The sequence below is a fragment of the Schistocerca serialis genome, chromosome 1 (assembly GCF_023864345.2).
Source record: "Schistocerca serialis cubense isolate TAMUIC-IGC-003099 chromosome 1, iqSchSeri2.2, whole genome shotgun sequence".
Taxonomy (NCBI): Eukaryota; Metazoa; Arthropoda; class Insecta; order Orthoptera; family Acrididae; genus Schistocerca; species Schistocerca serialis.
In genome coordinates this window covers 93,477,672-93,496,163 of record NC_064638.1, presented here as the reverse complement: position 1 = coordinate 93,496,163, position 18,492 = coordinate 93,477,672, and the positions used below count along the sequence as shown (strand labels likewise).

Here is an 18,492-nt window from a genome sequence, read left to right as displayed (position 1 = left end):
CAGTGTAAGGATTTAAACACATTTATCACTAGGGGAAAGAAAGACACCACCTACTGGAAAATTAAAGGGACCTTTGGAGAAAAGAGAAGCAGCTGTATGAATATCAAGAGCTCAGATGGAAAACCAGTCCTAAGCAAAGAAGAGAAAGCCGAAAAGGTGGAAGGAGTATATACAGGGTCTCTACAAAGGAGATGAACTTGCAGGCAATATTATAGAACTGGAAGAGAATGCAGACGAAGATGAGATGGGAGATATGTTACTGTGAGCAGAATTTGATAGAGCAGTGAAATATCTCAGTTGAAACAAGGCCACAGGAGTAGATGACAATCCAATGTAGACATTTCATGTGGGCCATTCTGATTTGATGTTTAATATTACTGGATACTGTATATGTATTTATTCTAGAAAATTTGATGTTGTAGTGTTGCATTTTCTTTCAGCAATCAGAAAGCAAGGAGGAAACAAACTCCTTTACTACTCCATCTAAGACAGTTTTCAAAAAAAGTAAGAGATTAAGAATATTGATATCAAATCCACATTGAACGATTCATATCTAAAACAGCTGAAACGCTACATTTTTGGTGACCTAGTTGAAGAACACTGAACTTGATTCTGAATCTTTTTGCAAGATGTTAATTTTCAAATCATGTTGCTTCACTTGGCAGTGCTGTTACAATGCATTACAATGATAGACTACATTTGCAGTGCCCTAGTGGAGGACGCAGAGCTGATTATTACTGGAAGAAAGGCTGGAAGTAAAACAGTTTGTAAATGATATTTTTTAAGAATAAACCATTGTGAGTGAAGATTTATTGTAAAATAACGTGGTTACCATTGAAAACTAAATAAATAAGTGCTGGATGGGAAGACATGGACATATCAATACACACAATAAAAACCAGATATTAAAAGGAATGTATTGTTGAAGAAATACAGCTCTACTGACGCCATTATATGTGAGAAAGAAGATTATTAAAAGAGTGAGTAGGAAGATTGGCACCTGGCAGCTTTTATGAATGGTGAATGTTTTCACAGAACAATTGACAACTATGAAGCTACTAGTAGGACAATTGGCAGCTTCTCTACAGCTTTATGATGTCGATGAGTTGTGGCGGTGAAGCAGATTCTACCTAACAATGCTGCATGCTGCACAATAGAGCCTGTTGTTAAGACAAAACAGTTTTATTAATTCTTTAGTGTCTCTGTGTGTTATGTGAGTGTTCCCAACAAATGTAAAGCAGCATGGGACATTATCAACCAATATAATTCACAAACCCACACACAACATGCAATGCTGGTCCAAGAAGAAGTAAATAATTATTTCCTAACCTCAGTGAGTGAGCTGAAAAACAAAATCAAGCAAAATGGCACTTGTGCACTAGATCATCTTGATGCTGTGCCCCATAGGAGGTATACTTTCCACTGGAGTGTTGTCACTCCAGAGGATATTGTAAAAGCTGTGGCAAGGTTCACCAACTCCAAAAGTATGGACTGTTATTGGTTCTCTAACTATGTAATGAAAAAAATAATACACTTTATCTATCAACCTCTTTCTTTCATTTTTAATATGTGTTTAGAATCTGGAGTTTTCACAGATGCACTCAAAACTGCTAAAGTTATACCAGTCTTTAAAAAGGGAGATAAGCATCTGCCTCAAAACTAGCGACCAGTTTCTATTGTCCCAATTTTCTCTAAAGTTTCTGAATATCTAATGTACAGTCAACTAAATAACTATTTTGAAAAGCATGATCTCCTCTCCAACAGACAATTTGCATATCAACATGATAAAAATACTACTACCACTGTCACTGAAGTTGTTAACCAGGTGTTAACTGCATTCGAAAATAAGGATCTAGTATCAGTTGTTCTTTGTGATCTTAGCAAAGCCTTTGACTGCATGCCATTTAACACCCTACTTGCAAAACTGGAATTTTATGGCATACACAAACCATCTCTAGATGTAATCGAATCATACTTCAGTAACAGGAGACAGTTTGTATCAATTAAAAATAGATGCTCCTTGATGAAGGAAGTTCGGACTGGAGTGCCTCAGGGTTTGGTCCTAGGTCCTTTTCTGTTCATCATTGCAATTAATAAATTAAATTGTGTGCACATGAGACAACACTGCTCAATACACACCATGACACAACAGAATTGCATTGGGCGACACAGGGAAAACTAGAACTAGTAATGAATTGATTTTCTTCTGATGAACTCCTATGTAATCCTGATAAAACCCAAGAACTTATTCTGGGTTTAACTACAGCTGTTGAGAGCAAATCAGTAAAATTGTTAGGATTCCACATTAATTCAAAATTAAACTGGGAGGAACATATTAGTCATGTCTGCAAGAGAATAGCAAGCATGTGTTATCTCATCTGGAGACTGACAGATGTAGTCACTGATGAGTATCTAAAGGTGGTATATTTTGGCCTGTTTCAGTCACACATTTTCTATGGCATATTGTTATGGGAACATTCTTGCTTTGTCAGTGAAATTCTGAAAATTAAAAAAAAAAAGTAATCAGAATAATGAGCAAAGTTAGACCCAAGGAACACTGCCGCCCCCTCTTCATCAAGCACACGATATTAACTGTTGTGAATCTATACATCTACACAGCACTGCTTTATGTCACAAACAACTTAAATGAGTTCGAGACCAGAGAGAACATACATCCCCACAACACCAGAGGCAAACTGGACTTCGACATACCAAGACACAGACTCTCAAAGACTGCAAACTCACAAAAAATAATGAGTTTAAAATTCTTCAATAAACTTCCAGCATATGCTCGGTCACTGACCAGTAATATTTTCAAACATAAGATTTATGACTGGTTACTCAACACACATTTTATAAGATAAGAGAATATTTTGAAATAATCATTGACATTAGTATATAAGAATATTCCCAAAAGAAGTGGAATTGGATTGTAAAAACTTTTCTGTAAAGCTATTGTTAATTGTATATTTAATGTTCAGACCTATGAAGCTGTAAGTGGTCAATGGTAAATAAACTGAATACTGAAACTGAATGAGAAATGAGTTGGGTTTTCTAAGAAAGTGTTAATCACTATTGTGAACTGGGGATGTATTATTCAGGTTTTAGGATTGTTTGCCAGTGAGAACTAGAAAGATGAAGACAATATTGGAGGCTATTGCTGACCCAGAGTGTAAATTAGAAGCAACCAATGCTAACTTAAATGCCATTCTGGCCCAAGCTGCCTGAGTTGGCAATCATGAGGTGTGCTTGCTTGTGTGAACGAATGATGTGTGTTTCTCTTTTTCTGACAAAAGCTGTGGCCAAAACCTTATGTATAAGTGCCTTTTAACTGTGGCTGTCTGCAACTTAATGTGTCATTTTTACAGTAAGTAAAATCTATACTTTTCATTATATTGTAAACAAACATTCCAGCTAATTAGATGCTGATCTGAAACCAGTTTCAGTCACTAGTGTCAGACTTAATATTACTGAACAATGTACAGATCCAAATGAGTTATAAACTTCATGTTGCACTTTTACAGCATAGCACGAACATGACAGAGATTTAATTAAAAAAAAAAAAAAAAAAAAAAAAAAATAGGTACAGCAAAATATTAAGTCATTTTTTCATACAGCTTTTTCATCAGGTATTGTCTGTGAAGAATTAATTTTGGAGAAATTATTTAAATTTAATAAACAGCTACATCTGAACTGGTGGGAAAATATATAAATAGTTTTTGTGAATAATTTAGAAATAACTGCAATGACTTTGGTGATTCAATAGTATTTGGTGCTAGTTTATCTGCAATGTTTGACTTTGGCATAAAATTAAAGACCATAGTTTAACATTAGCAATAAATGAGACAACTATTAATGAAAGGAAAATAATAAGGTTCAGTTATCCATGTAAGTCTAGATGGTATGGTACAAACAGCAAAAAAGTAATTATCTTTTGACAACTAATAAACAGAAAATAAAAATTTTAAATACAAGGTAGGAGATCTCAGGGTTATATTAATCAAAAGGAGGTAGGTTAGTTGGTATCTACACTCCTGGAAATGGAAAAAAGAACACATTGACACCGGTGTGTCAGACCCACCATACTTGCTCCGGACACTGCGAGAGGGCTGTACAAGCAATGATCACACGCACGGCACAGCGGACACACCAGGAACCGCTGTGTTGGCCGTCGAATGGCGCTAGCTGCGCAGCATTTGTGCACCGCCGCCGTCAGTATCAGCCGGTTTGCCGTGGCATACGGAGCTCCATCGCAGTCTTTAACACTGGTAGCATGCCGCGACAGCGTGGACGTGAACCGTATGTGCAGTTGACGGACTTTGAGCGAGGGCGTATAGTGAGCATGCGGGAGGCCGGGTGGACGTACCGCCGAATTGCTCAACACGTGGGGCGTGAGGTCTCCACAGTACATCGATGTTGTCGCCAGTGGTCGGCGGAAGGTGCACGTGCCCGTCGACCTGGGACCGGACCGCAGCGACGCACGGATGCACGCCAAGACCGCAGGATCCTACGCAGCGCCGTAGGGGACCGCACCGCCACTTCCCAGCAAATTAGGGACACTGTTGCTCCTGGGGTATCGGCGAGGACCATTCGCAACCGTCTCCATGAAGCTGGGCTACGGTCCCGCACACCGTTAGGCCGTTTTCCGCTCACGCCCCAACAACGTGCAGCCCGCCTCCAGTGGTGTCGCGACAGGCGTGAATGGAGGGACGAATGGAGACGTGTCATCTTCAGCGATGAGAGTCGCTTCTGCCTTGGTGCCAATGATGGTCGTATGTGTGTTTGGCGCCGTGCAGGTGAGCGCCACAATCAGGACTGCACACGACCGAGGCACACAGGGCCAACACCCGGCATCATGGTGTGGGGTGCGATCTCCTACACTGGCCGTACACCACTGGTGATCGTCGAGGGGACACTGAATAGTGCATGGTACATCCAAACCGTCATCGAACCCATCGTTCTACCATTCCTAGACCGGCAAGGGAACTTGCTGTTCCAACAGGACAATGCACGTCCGCATGTATCCCATGCCACACAACGTGCTCTAGAAGGTGTAAGTCAACTACCCTGGCCAGCAAGATCTCCGGATCTGTCCCCCATTGAGCATGTTTGGGACTGGATGAAGCATTGTCTCACACGGTCTGCACATCCAGCACGAACGCTGGTCCAACCGAGGCGCCAGGTGGAAATGTCAAGGCAAGCCGTTCCACAGGACTACATCCAGCATCTCTACGATCGTCTCCATGGGAGAATAGCAGCCTGCATTGCTGCGAAAGGTGGATATACACTGTACTAGTGCCGACATTGTGCATGCTCTGTTGCCTGTGTCTATGTGCCTGTGGTTCTGTCAGTGTGATCATGTGATGTATCTGACCCCAGGAATGTGTCAATAAAGTTTCCCCTACCTGGGACAATGAATTCACGGTGTTCTTATTTCAATTTCCAGGAGTGTATATCAAGAGGTGGGTATTTGGATGCACTTTCAGGTGCCAATGCCACGATGTGATTACAGTTACTTCCAAGTTCTTAGGGGAATCACATTCTTTGTTGCTTACTGGACTGATGTCTACAAGGTCCAGAGAGAGTTGCTGTATTTCTTCATATTTAATTTCATACAATGATTCTCCTCTTCTACTATCCTATATACTTTAGCAATGTTTTCTGTTAACTATCATGATCACAGGCTATAATCATGTTGAGTGCATAGGGAAAAATCAGGAAGGGGGCTTAGGTGTTTTTATACCATTACATATGGTTAGTGAACTTTATAGTTCATATCAAAATGCAATAAAATTGCTACTTTTCATGATAGTAAGTGGAATTATCTTCTACAACACAGATTTTGTAATAATAGGGCTCGTGTTATGTGACCATGAATTGGCATATTCCATACACAATACTTCTTATAGATATGTTTTATAAGTATACATTGATATGAACCAATTACAGTAACCAAAAAATTATTGAAAGGGAATTTGAACACCCCACAGTAGCTCTCCTACTTTAGTTGTAGTATGACCTTACGCAATTTACCGTAAGCACATGGATCATCATTTTATTGAGCACTGCAGAAGTTAGCAACATTATGTTGACAAGGGGAAGAATAGGCAGATGGTTTAGAGAAAGCATAATTTATGACATGTTAACTTCAATATTACATTAAACAATGAATGATGTGCCTTTATAACAGTGAAAATAACAGTATCGCAAATTAATACAATTTTTTGATGATCAACTTAATAGCAACAAATGCCAGCCTTAAAATAGATACAAGGAATGCAACTAATGTTGTCTAGTTGAGTACTTAGTTGATAAAGATTAGACAAAACAAAGCACCTGAGTGTGTTCATACAAAACATGAGTAAGGATGTTTCAATGTAATACATGTATAAAACTAGGTTGCTGTGACCTAATGTATGTAGTGTGGCAGCAAACAGTGTAGATATACTGAGGAAAGAGGATGTACATCTGTCCTGAAGCAGGGGAATGATTTGATATTTACGGACATCATCTCTGTAGAGTAAAGGAGAAGTGATGACAGAAAAACAGGAGAAATGAGTCTGTTGAAAGACGTGTGAAACATAATTTCTATAAAAGTGGAATATTTAATACTTTGAAACTTATCCTGAGCTTGTGTAGAAGTGCACAAGATAGTATGTCAATCTGGGAACATCTTTTTTGCAAAAGTTTGTTTCTAACTGTGTTTTCCATTATGGTTCAAATGGCTCTGAGCACTATGGGACTTAACATCTGAGGTCATCAGTCCCCTAGAACTTAGAACTAGTTAAACCTAACCAACCTAAAGACATCACACACATCCATGCCTGAGGCAGGATTCGAACCTGTGACCGTTGCGGTCACGTGGTTCCAGACTGAAGTGCCTAGAACCACTCGAGCACAGCGGCCAGCGTTTTCCATTAAGTCTTTCATGTACTTGCCCAATATAACTTCACCAGTGACACTATAAGGTGCTGAGTTCATCATCACACCACTTTTCCTGTGCATCTGCTGAATTGACTGGTGTAGCCATGCCACTGTTTTAATGAAAAGCAAAAATGAGAGGCAAGTTACATGTGTGGTCACTAGAGGGTCTTACAAAACATGGTGCAACTGCTTCTCTCCCTTGTTATCCAGCTTTCAGACAGAGATGACACTTTCTTCTGTTGTAGTATTTGTTCAGGGCAGAGGGCCTTGTACTGTCTGTCTGTATTTGTCATTCACAATTCTTCCCAATTTATCTTTACCTGTTTTATTTTGCAACATCCTTTCTGATGCTCATCTGCCTGCTCTGCATCCTTTACAAATTGGCATCAGAATCAGGATCTAATTCACCATCCAGTCCAAAGGGTGACCACAAAACTTTGGTTCACACTCAACACTGTGTGGGCAGTCAACAACAGTCACCATTGTTATCTGCGAGAGCTGTGGACAAACTTGCTGTGCAGCCTAGTGTGCACCATGCACCCATGCGCCAATCACTGGGCTGAATCTCAACATGAGCACATCAAGCCAACATATAGTGTATGTTGTGGACGTGCAAACTGTGTGTGAGACTGCCCTGTTTGACTGTTGAGGGCTGCTAGTCAGCTGGAGTTTCTCAATTTGCACTTGCTTCTTCGGTGCATCCTTACTGATTGTGTGGGCATGCTTTTATGGCCAGCATGGGTCACCTTCCACTGCTGCTATCCAGAGGCGCCACTCGGTTAGCTGGCTGAGGCCCATTGTCATTTCCCACATGTAAATTACCATGTGGCTGGCCTTGATGCCCTGCTGCCTGCTGTCTGTCTGCCTATGAGCCAAGCTATTCACCACCTAGTTACATGGCATACAATGACAAGTGGCATGCTGCTCTCATCTAGGCAACACAGTGTCACTGCCACCTGCAGCACGTTTGCTGGTCATTCAGTAGTGCAGCCCATCTTCTTTACCTGAGGGTCCTGCTGTCGACCCTGTTGCCACATGATGCCTCGCCGCTGCTGCAATAGCCACTGCCGGGTCCCTGCTGCACTTGTGCAGATACCACATGTCTTCTGCCCCACTACCATTATGCCACATCACACTGCACAACAATAACCAAGAGGATAAGCATTTTGTCATGTTATTCACTACTCTTGTCAGTTATATTTTGAGATGTTCAAACATGGAAGATGGCACATATCTTTGCTTTATAGGATTAATGACTGAGTATGCTGTAACAATGTCTTTAGGAAGAGATTCATTCTGACTTGTTAAGAGTTGTAATTTCATAGACAGAACATTGAATTGCTTGATAAATGTAAGTAACAGTGGACAAGTGACTTTGTTGCTTTGTAATATTGAAGCTAACTCATATTCATATACAAGAGCTTTAGTTTTGAGAGTGCTAAATGATTTGTTAGTAAATGTTTACATATTAATGATATCATTTTAAGTTAATTTTTATAAACCCAAAATAAAATGAAATACTGCTTCTCAAAACAATAATTAGTAATTTTATCATGTGGTCAGGTGAGTCCCTTCTTCTTACAATGCCTTGATTTGAAGCAGATGTTTTTGAGTAAATCCATGAGTTAAATTATAGTACATAACATTACATTTTATGATTTTTGAGTAGAGTTTTCAACTAATCTCAAGGGACTTGTGACTAGAAAGATGTGGTTTGCAACTGTGGAGTATCCCTGCTGTTCATGGCATTTTCTCCAGTTTAAGTGTCATGTGATAATCCTTTTTGTCTCTTTTCAATCTTCCCATTGATACCATTTGCTACCAGTGGGAGTAGGTTTCTGTCCCTTGGGCACATTGCTCCACAGATGTGAAGGCCCCAACCTGCTGTGGCTCCACACTGCATATGCAAGCCTTGCAAAACCATCAATGCACTGAATCTTTGAACCTTGGTGGCAATGACTTTTTGTTCAGGTAAAGACACATTCTAATATCTAGGCATTGTAAGGAAAACCACATACCATTAACTTTCTCAATACAGGTTGTGTTTACTGGATTACCAGAGGAATTAGGTAATATTGGCCTGTGGGGTCATACAGTAACTAAACATGATTAGCACCTGCTGTCACTGAAACTACTACGATGCTGTTGTGGCCTACCAAACTGTGGAACCAAATGCATAAATTCTTTCCTCTCTACCCTCTGAGTCTTGTATACCTTTTTCTCTCCATTTTTCTCTGTAAGTAATGGTTATGTTCATTCCTTCTCACAATCTAATTAAGTTTAAAGTTGTTTCATGTTCCTGTCATTGCTGTCATGTATGTGAGAGGCACCACCACACAAGAACAGATTAGATTCTTCCCCTTCACCTTCTACGTTTTGTTTGCTTTCTTTTTCTTGCCTCGTAAACTGGACAATTCTGCACATGACTATGTGTTTCCAAGAGGCTATTATGAGGAACTGATCCACCACAACCTAGTAAGTTGTAAGTAAGTAAGTAATGATTAAGTACATTTATGCTGATGTATAATATGAGATGGGTAGGCACAATGACAATGAAGTGCACACATTGTATTAGAATACAGCATCTTATGCCTAGCAACTATTACAACTCATTGCTTTGGGTTACTTCACTTACCTTAGAGGACAGCAAATATTAGCTGAGTATTAAGCAGTTTTAAGCTGATGGGATCTATCATGTATACTGATGATGGCATTGTAATTAATAATGTGCCTGAGAATATGATTAATCAATGTGAAGAAGACAAAGTGCACTAATACTGAATAATGAGGATTTGTTTGTGACTTCGGAATTAAGCTCCTTTGTAGCAAGTTGCAGCATAAACAACACCTTTTCTTACCTCTGAGTAATTCTTCTGATTGTAATGTTTACTCTGACTGATGCCTTTAACTGTTACTCTACCCTCACTGTTCAAAGAATGCCTGCAGTACAAGGAAACTCATTGTATGAACTATATTTACTATGTTCAAATTTGTTTCTAATGACCTTCTGGTAGGAATGATGCTGGGTGATAAATACTACTACTATTTTGATGGTGTTGAGACAGCAACCAGCCACTAATTTATTTTAAGTTCCTTTATTCAAAAGGTACCGGTACCATTACTGGTTTCAAATCATTACAATTCATCATCAGATGGCTTTCATGCTTTCATTAGAACATGGAGTGCATTTTTAATTATTAGTTGTCCTAAAATATAAATAATACATAATTAGAAGCAAGCCACACAGATGGTTGCATTATAGATTTTCATTGGGATGTGTGACTTACGTGAAATGTCAGTCTGGAGTATTTGCTTTCATAGTTTTCGTCCAACAAATCTGTAATGCAAGCATCTGTGTGGCGTGCTTATAACTATGCATTATTTATATTTTATGACTACTAATTAATAAAAAGTGCACCACATGTTCTAATGAAAGTATGAAAGTCATCTGATGATGAATTGTAATGATTTGAAACTGGTAATGGTACCTTTTGGATAAAGGTACTCAAATTTGTGGCTGTTTGCTGTTTTAACACCATCAACATCTGTTTACAAACAACAGCCACAGTCTCCAACCATGTCTCCATATGACAAAATTGCACTGAAAGCAAGATATTGTGTCTATGTCCAGTGGTTGTTTCTTGTTTAAATTTGCTTCATTTTGTGAGAATGAGTTCTCATGTGTATATTTGCTTATATTTTACACTGAGTGTTGGTTTTTAGTGACCATAAACATTAATGGCCTTGGTGAGAATGAACTTCTTTTTATTAGAAAAATCAGGAAGCTGTGACAATGAACTGCATGTGTTTTAAGTTATAGTTTTTCTCTAACTAAGAAACTGCATAAGTCAACAAGAATGCAGGCTTTTAGGTATACAAAGGAGCCCTCTCTCATTTATTGTATAGGTCTTTGCCATTTTATTATATTAAGCAATTTACATTATTCAGTCATGTTGCAGAATTTTAAGAAGAGGTTGGAAGAGGTCATGATACAGATGTTCTCTCATATTCTTTTTCTATAGATAAAGGTTTTGTTCTGTCTATTTTGAGGCTTTCTTGGGAGTTGAAAGAATGTATTAAGTCTGCCCTGTTAACCATGTTGTTCTACAGTACTATGTTTTATATTTCTCATTCATTGAGTGTTACATTTTGTTGACAAGTTTAAAACATGCAACCCTATTTTTGTGGAATCTATTCGCTTCAATCTTTATTTTCAGTGAACCATTCTATCCTGAATTTTCATTTGATTTCAGTAACTAATGCTGCACTGCTATGCAGATGATCTAAGTTTTGTCTCTTGTATTGAAGTATTTATCACAGTCTTTTCCTTTTAAGTTCATTCTTAAGAGTCGAAAATAATAGTAAATTTTTAATTTTTATGCCTACTGTAGTGTTTACCTTCTCCATTTCTTTATACAACATTTGTGTCCTATATTTTGTGAAAAAATATACATTCTGTACCTGCTCACTTAATTTCACGAGTGTAATTTCACCTGAGATCTGAGTTACTATACTTTATGTAAGCCTTGCTCTTCATGTAATGAAATTTTCATCATCTTAGCACAATTCTATTGCGATTTACATGCACACAGAAAATTCCTGCAATGGGTGGCCAATGTTTTTGGAACCTTCTGTTAAATGAAATTAAAAAAATGGGAAGCATCATCTTACTCTGTTTCTGTCATCACTACTTTTCTATGATATGTTTTCCATGATAAACACAATATTCTTTGTCTTACATAAGTTTTGAGTACCAGCACACCTGTATGAACTGGGTTCTGTGTTTGGTATTTTGTCACATAAAAGTTCCTTTACTACTCTCCCAGTATAACTTTGTCAGTGTCTTTGTTCCATCCCAGCCTGCCTTTCGTGATAGAAGCAGTTCAAGCCAGTATAAGTTGTTGAATTCAACATCATGCCACTTTCCCAGTGTCTCTGCTAATTAGACTGGTGTGCCCATGGCACTGTTTTAATAAAGAGGGGAAGTGGGAGGAGAATCATGTGTGTGGTCAGTGAAGGATCTCAGAAGTAAGAGCACAGGTGCTTCTCACTGTTGGTTTCCAGTTCTGAGACAGAGCAGATGTTCACTTCCGTTGAAGCTTTTGGTCAGAGTGGAGGGTCTCATATCATCCACTTCTCTTTCTGCTTGCCAGCACAAGCCACGAGCCACGAGCCACACAAAAATGTCAAATGTTACCTCTCCCATTCCCCATTCCATTATTTTGTTCAAACTGTTAGGCTAGCAGTCAGTCCTTATCTTCAACCCCAGGGCGAGCCCTTTCTGTATTTGTTATTGAAAATCTATCCAAAATTTTCTATACTTAACTGTTTTATTTTGCCATCTCTCTTTCAATGCTCACCCATCCTGCTCCGTATCCTATACAGAAGGGAACTTACCTAAGTTGTAGAAGTTTGGTAAGCATAACTGGATAGGAAATTATTGTAGACCAGTGAACCTGGCAATGCCCTGCAGTTCCTAAATAAGTATGGATATTGGGTGTAAATCCTAGCTCCTTCTTCCCCTCCCCACCCTCTTGTTCTCCATCTCCTCCTCCTCTCCCTCTCTCTGTCTATCTCCTCCTCCTCCTCCTCCTTTTCCATATCCATTTCCTCCCTCCCTCTCCATCCATTTCTCCTTCCCCCCTTTCACTGACCTTAAGACTTCTTTATTGATTGGGAACTGAAGCCAACTGAAAGAAATGAGTGATTTAATTGGAATCAGTGATATACAGGGTGAAAGACCACTCCTGCTGCTGGATCTGCATGGATAGTAGCTTTAGAGATAATATTTTGGGTAGTTTCAATCTGTGAACAAGTATCATTACAGACCTTTTGATGAATCAGATTCCATAGTAGTATCTTCTCATAAGACAATGAGTTGTAAATACAACTTTCTGTTTTCTGTTAAAACCGTCTGAGAGGAAACAAACAAATCGGCAATTGTCATTTAAAATTACATATAAGGAGAAAGAATATATATGAGATAAATAATTTGTTTCATAGTTTGAGTGCCCTGCTGTCACAGTTAAACCAGACTATGATAAAGAAAATCAAACCTCACATTTTCATGGCATAGCATTTTCTATCCTGCAGTCATTTTTAAAAAGAACACATGTACATTGCTGTTTAAAATAATATGTAGCCTATGTCTGTCCAAATGTTTACTACAATATCATGTACAAATCTGAAGTAAGTCAGTCAAGACATTCTCGAGATTCTTGCTAACAATGTTTCCTCCTTATACATTACTATATGTGGGGCATCCAGTAAAAAGATTCCAGTATTTAAAGAGAATGTAGTATGCAACAAGGGAAGGAAAAAGTTCCTATAAACATTGGTCATAAACCTTATATCTGTGGAATTATGTTCTATTATCACTACTGTCCATGATCACAATGTCTCTGTGCTAATTTTCATGACGTGTGCTTGATATGACCACCATCCGATATTATGCAGCCATCCACCTTATGTTTCATGGAATCAAACATTCACTGGAACATCCCTGGTTGTTACTGGATTGGAAGAACATGTATTCTTATGGTGTATCCACATCATTTATGGGAACTGCAAACACCAAGCCTTTACATGTCCCCAAAGCAAAAAATCCATAATGTTAAGGTCAGGAGAATTGGAAGGCCAAGTTACTGGCCCTTCCCAACCATCCAATACTTCTCAAAGAATAGTGTTATGTGTCACCTCACCTGAAACTGAAAACAGGCTGGAGCTCCATCATGCATGTTCAGTGTGTATACACAAGCAGATTTCCCATTTATAAATACACTTTTTCACAGGTAAAAATACACTATACACATGGTGAAGGTACTTTTTTTCCAAGTCAAGTTACAATATATTTTTCATCAGAGCTGTAAAACTTATCAATAATCCTATGAATGGTGAAGTTTTTACACATCAGCATATACTCCCTGTGCTTCAGTAATGAAACAGCAAAAAACATTGCACTTTGGAAAGGTCTTTAATGTGCTCCAACACATAATTTTTTGCTGTTTTTTTCTGAGGGCATGGTTAAGCAGGAACCTACGAGCACAGCTTGAATTGCAGCAGATGAATATTTCTGACAAGCACAATTATAAATTTTACTTCTGAGTACTGAGACCCTCAAATTTTCCGTACAACAGTCAGTTATGGGTGAAACTGCTCAAGGAATCACTTCACAATGTTTTTGATGGATAATTATACTTCTTGCCATTATTATTGCATAATTTGTAATCTATGGAAGGACTAAAATAAATTTGAAAAGCTAACCTTAAGACTTGGTCTCTTTTAGTGTGTGTTATCCTCTAAGATATATCACACACAAATGCATGAGTAAAATTTTAAATAATGGCATAAATGTCTGGTTATCTGGACTGAAAATTTTTCTAAGTGGCTGGTTCTCAAAGTGTTAAGTTTTGAATGTGATTCAAGCACTATTAAATTTAAGAAATTCATCACACATTCTCACACATAACGTTATTCATCTTGCATAAAAGGAAATTAAAAGTAATGCTGATCAACCACAATTCGCAATACTTTCCTGTGACCCATAACAAGCTTTATCAGTTGTGACATATCAAAAGCAATTTGTTGTTACGAAATACTGCATAGTCTTTGACACATTTTGCTGTAGGCAGACGCTCGTGTGTGCGCTGTGTTTTGATGTTATAAATGGCACAGTTTCTTTACAGCTAAAGTTTTATTTTTGTGTTATTCTTTCGTTTATGTTTTGTTGCTGCAATATTATTCTGGAGTAGTGTGATAACTAAAATTAAGTGTTAGAGAATTAGTTCTTACCACTCAAAATTACAAAAATTTAGCTGAAAACTAAAACAATGAAATTCTAAAACATTTCTGGGTTTTTCCCGTGTCATGTTGATGGAGGTTAGGCAGCCAGTTTCATTTTTATATACAATTTAACGATCAGTTGCATTGCACTCCTTTGAAAAAGATTGTAATGACTTTCCGCTATGTAGAGCGAAATTTATTCTGATTATATGGATATTTTAGAATAGGTTATGAATAAAAACCCAAAACTAGCCATCATCAACTAATAAATAGGGCTACTTACAACTTTGCCTGTTTCTCATATTGAAATAATATGCTATTACAAGTTACTGACCCTTCAATGTCTCAGCATGCTGGACATCAATTTATTAAAGTACTGCTAAAAAGTTTGTAGTAAATTTATCAAGAACTTATCAAGATTTTTCTCTAACACCAAATAATGTTTAATCATCACTATATTTGCTTTTCAGTGGCAAAATTGTTAGCAAAAAACCTCAAAAATTTCTTGTATGATTTACTTCAAATTTTTTACTTAATATTTGAGCAAATGTTCATACATACAGGGTGGTCCATTGATAGTGACCGGGCCAAATATCTCATGAAATAAGCATCAAATGAAAAAACTACAAAGAACGAAACTCGTCTAGCTCAAAGGGGGAAACCGGATGGCGTTATGGTTGGCGCACTAGATGGCGCTGCCATAGGTCAAACGGATATAAACTGCGTTTTTTTAAATAGGAACCCCCAATTTTTATTACATATTTGTGTAGTATGTAAGGAAATATGAATGTTTTAGTTGGACAACTTTTTTCGCTTTGTGATAGATGGCGCTGTAATAGTCACAAACGTATAAGTACGTGGTATCATGTAACATTCCGCCAGTGCAGACGGTATTTGCTTCGTGATACATTACCTGTGTTAAAATGGACCATTTACCAATTGCGGAAAAGGTTGATATCGTGTTGATGTATCGCTGTTTGATCAAAATGCCCAACGGGCGTGTGCTATGTATGCTGCTCGGTATCCTGGATGACATCATCCAAGTGTCCGGACTGTTCGCCAGATAGTTACGTTATTTAAGGAAACAGGAAGTGTTCAGCCACATGTGAAATGTCAACCACGACTTGCAACAAATGATGATGCCCAAGTAGGTGTTTTAGCTGCTGTTGTGGCTAATCCGTACATCAGTAGCAGACAAATTGCGTGAGAATCGTTAATCTCAAAAATGTCGGTGTTGAGAATGCTACATCAACATCGATTGCACCCATACCATATTTCTATGCACCAGGAATTGCATGGCGATGACTTTGAACGTCATGTACAATTCTGCCACTGGGCACAAGAGAAATTACAGGACAATGACAGATTTTTTGCACGCATTCTATTTAGCGACGAAGCGTCATTCACCAACAGTGGTAAAGTAAACTGGCATAATATGCACTATTGGGCAATGGAAAATCCACGATGGCTGCGACAAGTGGAACATCAGCAACCTTGGTGGGTTAATGTATGGTGCGGCATTATGGGAGGGAGGATAATTGGCCCCCATTTTATCGGTGGCAATCTAAATGGTGCAATGTATGCTGATTTCCTATGTAATGTTCTACCGATGTTACTACAAGGTGTTTCACTGCATGACAGAATGGCGATGTACTTCCAACATGATGGATGTCTGGCACATAGCTCGCATGTGGTTGAAGCGGTATTGAATAGCATATTTCATGACAGGTGGATTGGTCATCGAAGCACCATACCATGGCCCGCATGTTCACCAGATCTGACGTGTGGGGAAAGTTGAAGGATATTTGCTATCATGATCCACTGATAATGCCTGACAACACGCGTCAGCGCATTGTCAATGCATGTGCAAACATTACGGAAAGTGAACTATTCGCTGTTGAGAGTAATGTCGTTACACGTATTGCCAAATGCATTGAGGTTGATGGACATCATGTTGAGCATTTATTGCTTTAATGTGGTATTTACAGGTAATCATGCTGTAACAGCATGTGTTCTCAGAAATGATAAGTTCAAAAAGGTACATGTATCACATTGGAACAACCGAAATAAAATGTTCAAACGTACCTTCGTTCTGTATTTTAATTTAAAAAACTTACCTGTTACCAACTGTTCATCTAAAATTGTGAGCCATATGTTTATGATTATTACAGCACCATCTATCACAAAGCAAAAAAAGTGATCCAACTAAAACATTCATATTTCTTTATGTACTATACGAATATGTAATAAAAATGGGGGTTCCTATTTTAAAAAACGCAGCTGATATCCGTTTGACCTATAGCAGAACCATCTAGTGGGCCAACCATAGTGCCACTTGGTTTCCCTCTTCAAGCTAGACAAGTTTTGTTCTTTGTAGTTTTTTCATTTGACACTTATTTTGTGAGATATTTGGCCCGGTCATGATCAATGGACCACCCTGTATATAAAGCTGAAATGTTGGATGCAGGTCTTCAACTGATCTCCTGATCAACACATGGCCATCACTGGCATCGTAGCACAAGCAGCTTTCATTAGAAAACATGACAGACCTTCACCCACCCTTCAATGAGCTCTCGTTTGATACCAATGAAGTCACAAATGGTAGTGGTTTGGGGTCAGTGGAATGTACACTACAGGGTGTCTGGCTCAGAGTTGTCCTTGTAGTAAATGATTTGTAACAGTTCAGTGTGTCTCTGTGGTGCCAACTGCTGTTCATATTGCTGCTGCAGATGCAGTGTGATGTGCCAGAGACATGAGCCGAACATGATGGTTTTCCCTCTCGGTAGTACCGTGTGGCTGTCTCGAGCCCAGTCTACTTGTGACAGTACAGCCTCAGTGACAGTACAGCCTCATGACCATTGCTGCCAGCAGTAATTCTCAGTGGCTACATTTCTGCCAAGTCTTTTTGCAGTATCATGGAAGGAACATGCAGATTCTCGTAGCACTACTACACGACCTAGTTCAAACTCAGAGAGGTGTTGAAAATGGTGTCTTCGTTGTCTTAAAGGGATTCTTCACTAACATCAACTCTCATGTCTAATCGCAAAGGTGACTTAACTCACACAACCACTACAGCATGTATTTAAGGCAAACCTGATTTCCATACTTGTACTGGCACTGCTAGTGCCACTCTTATGCGAATGGTGCAAAATGTGAAGAGACATCATATTGCAGATGTTGACAAATGCCTACCAACTTTCATTCATGTCACACAACTCCTTCTTGGTGGTTCCCTCCTGTGTATTTGAAGTTCAGCACTGACTTTTGCTTTTGGCATGATGCGGCTATGCAGCTACTTGGGAAGTGCGTGTGATGACTGCATACCAGGGGTAAGGGGTTTGCTATTACAGAGGTAACATATTTTGTAAATTTCTTTGCAATATCATTCTAAATATGTACTTTCCTGATGAGGCAACAGTTTGTTGCGAAAGCTTGAATTTTGTGTGTATGTTTGTGTTTGTGTGTGTGTCTGTCGACCTGCCAGCGCTTTCGTTCGGTAAGTCACATCATCTTTGTTTTTAGATATAAATATCTACTGAAATATTTTGATCATAGGATGGCCTGAGCATGGTACTTTGTAACGAAACTGGTAGCCAGCAGACAAAATAAAAAATTGTGACTGTAGATTAAAACATAATATTTTTTCTAATTTAAGAAAAGTAAAAGTGTATTAATTGTGGAATCATTTGTCTAAGGGGGCATGGGGTAAGAGGTGCTACGTACCACTCCAGAGATGAACATATGTTCTTAGCAACAAATGATACTCATGAATTAAAATAATAAAAC

The 18,492-nt window shown here is 38.6% G+C and overlaps 1 protein-coding gene across 1 annotated transcript in view; it reads right to left on the bottom strand.

The window, feature by feature from the left end:
• The window catches only part of LOC126462459 (calcium-activated potassium channel slowpoke), a 915,336-nt gene that overhangs the window by 118,911 nt on the left and 777,933 nt on the right, over positions 1–18,492 (bottom strand). The window lies entirely within an intron of this gene.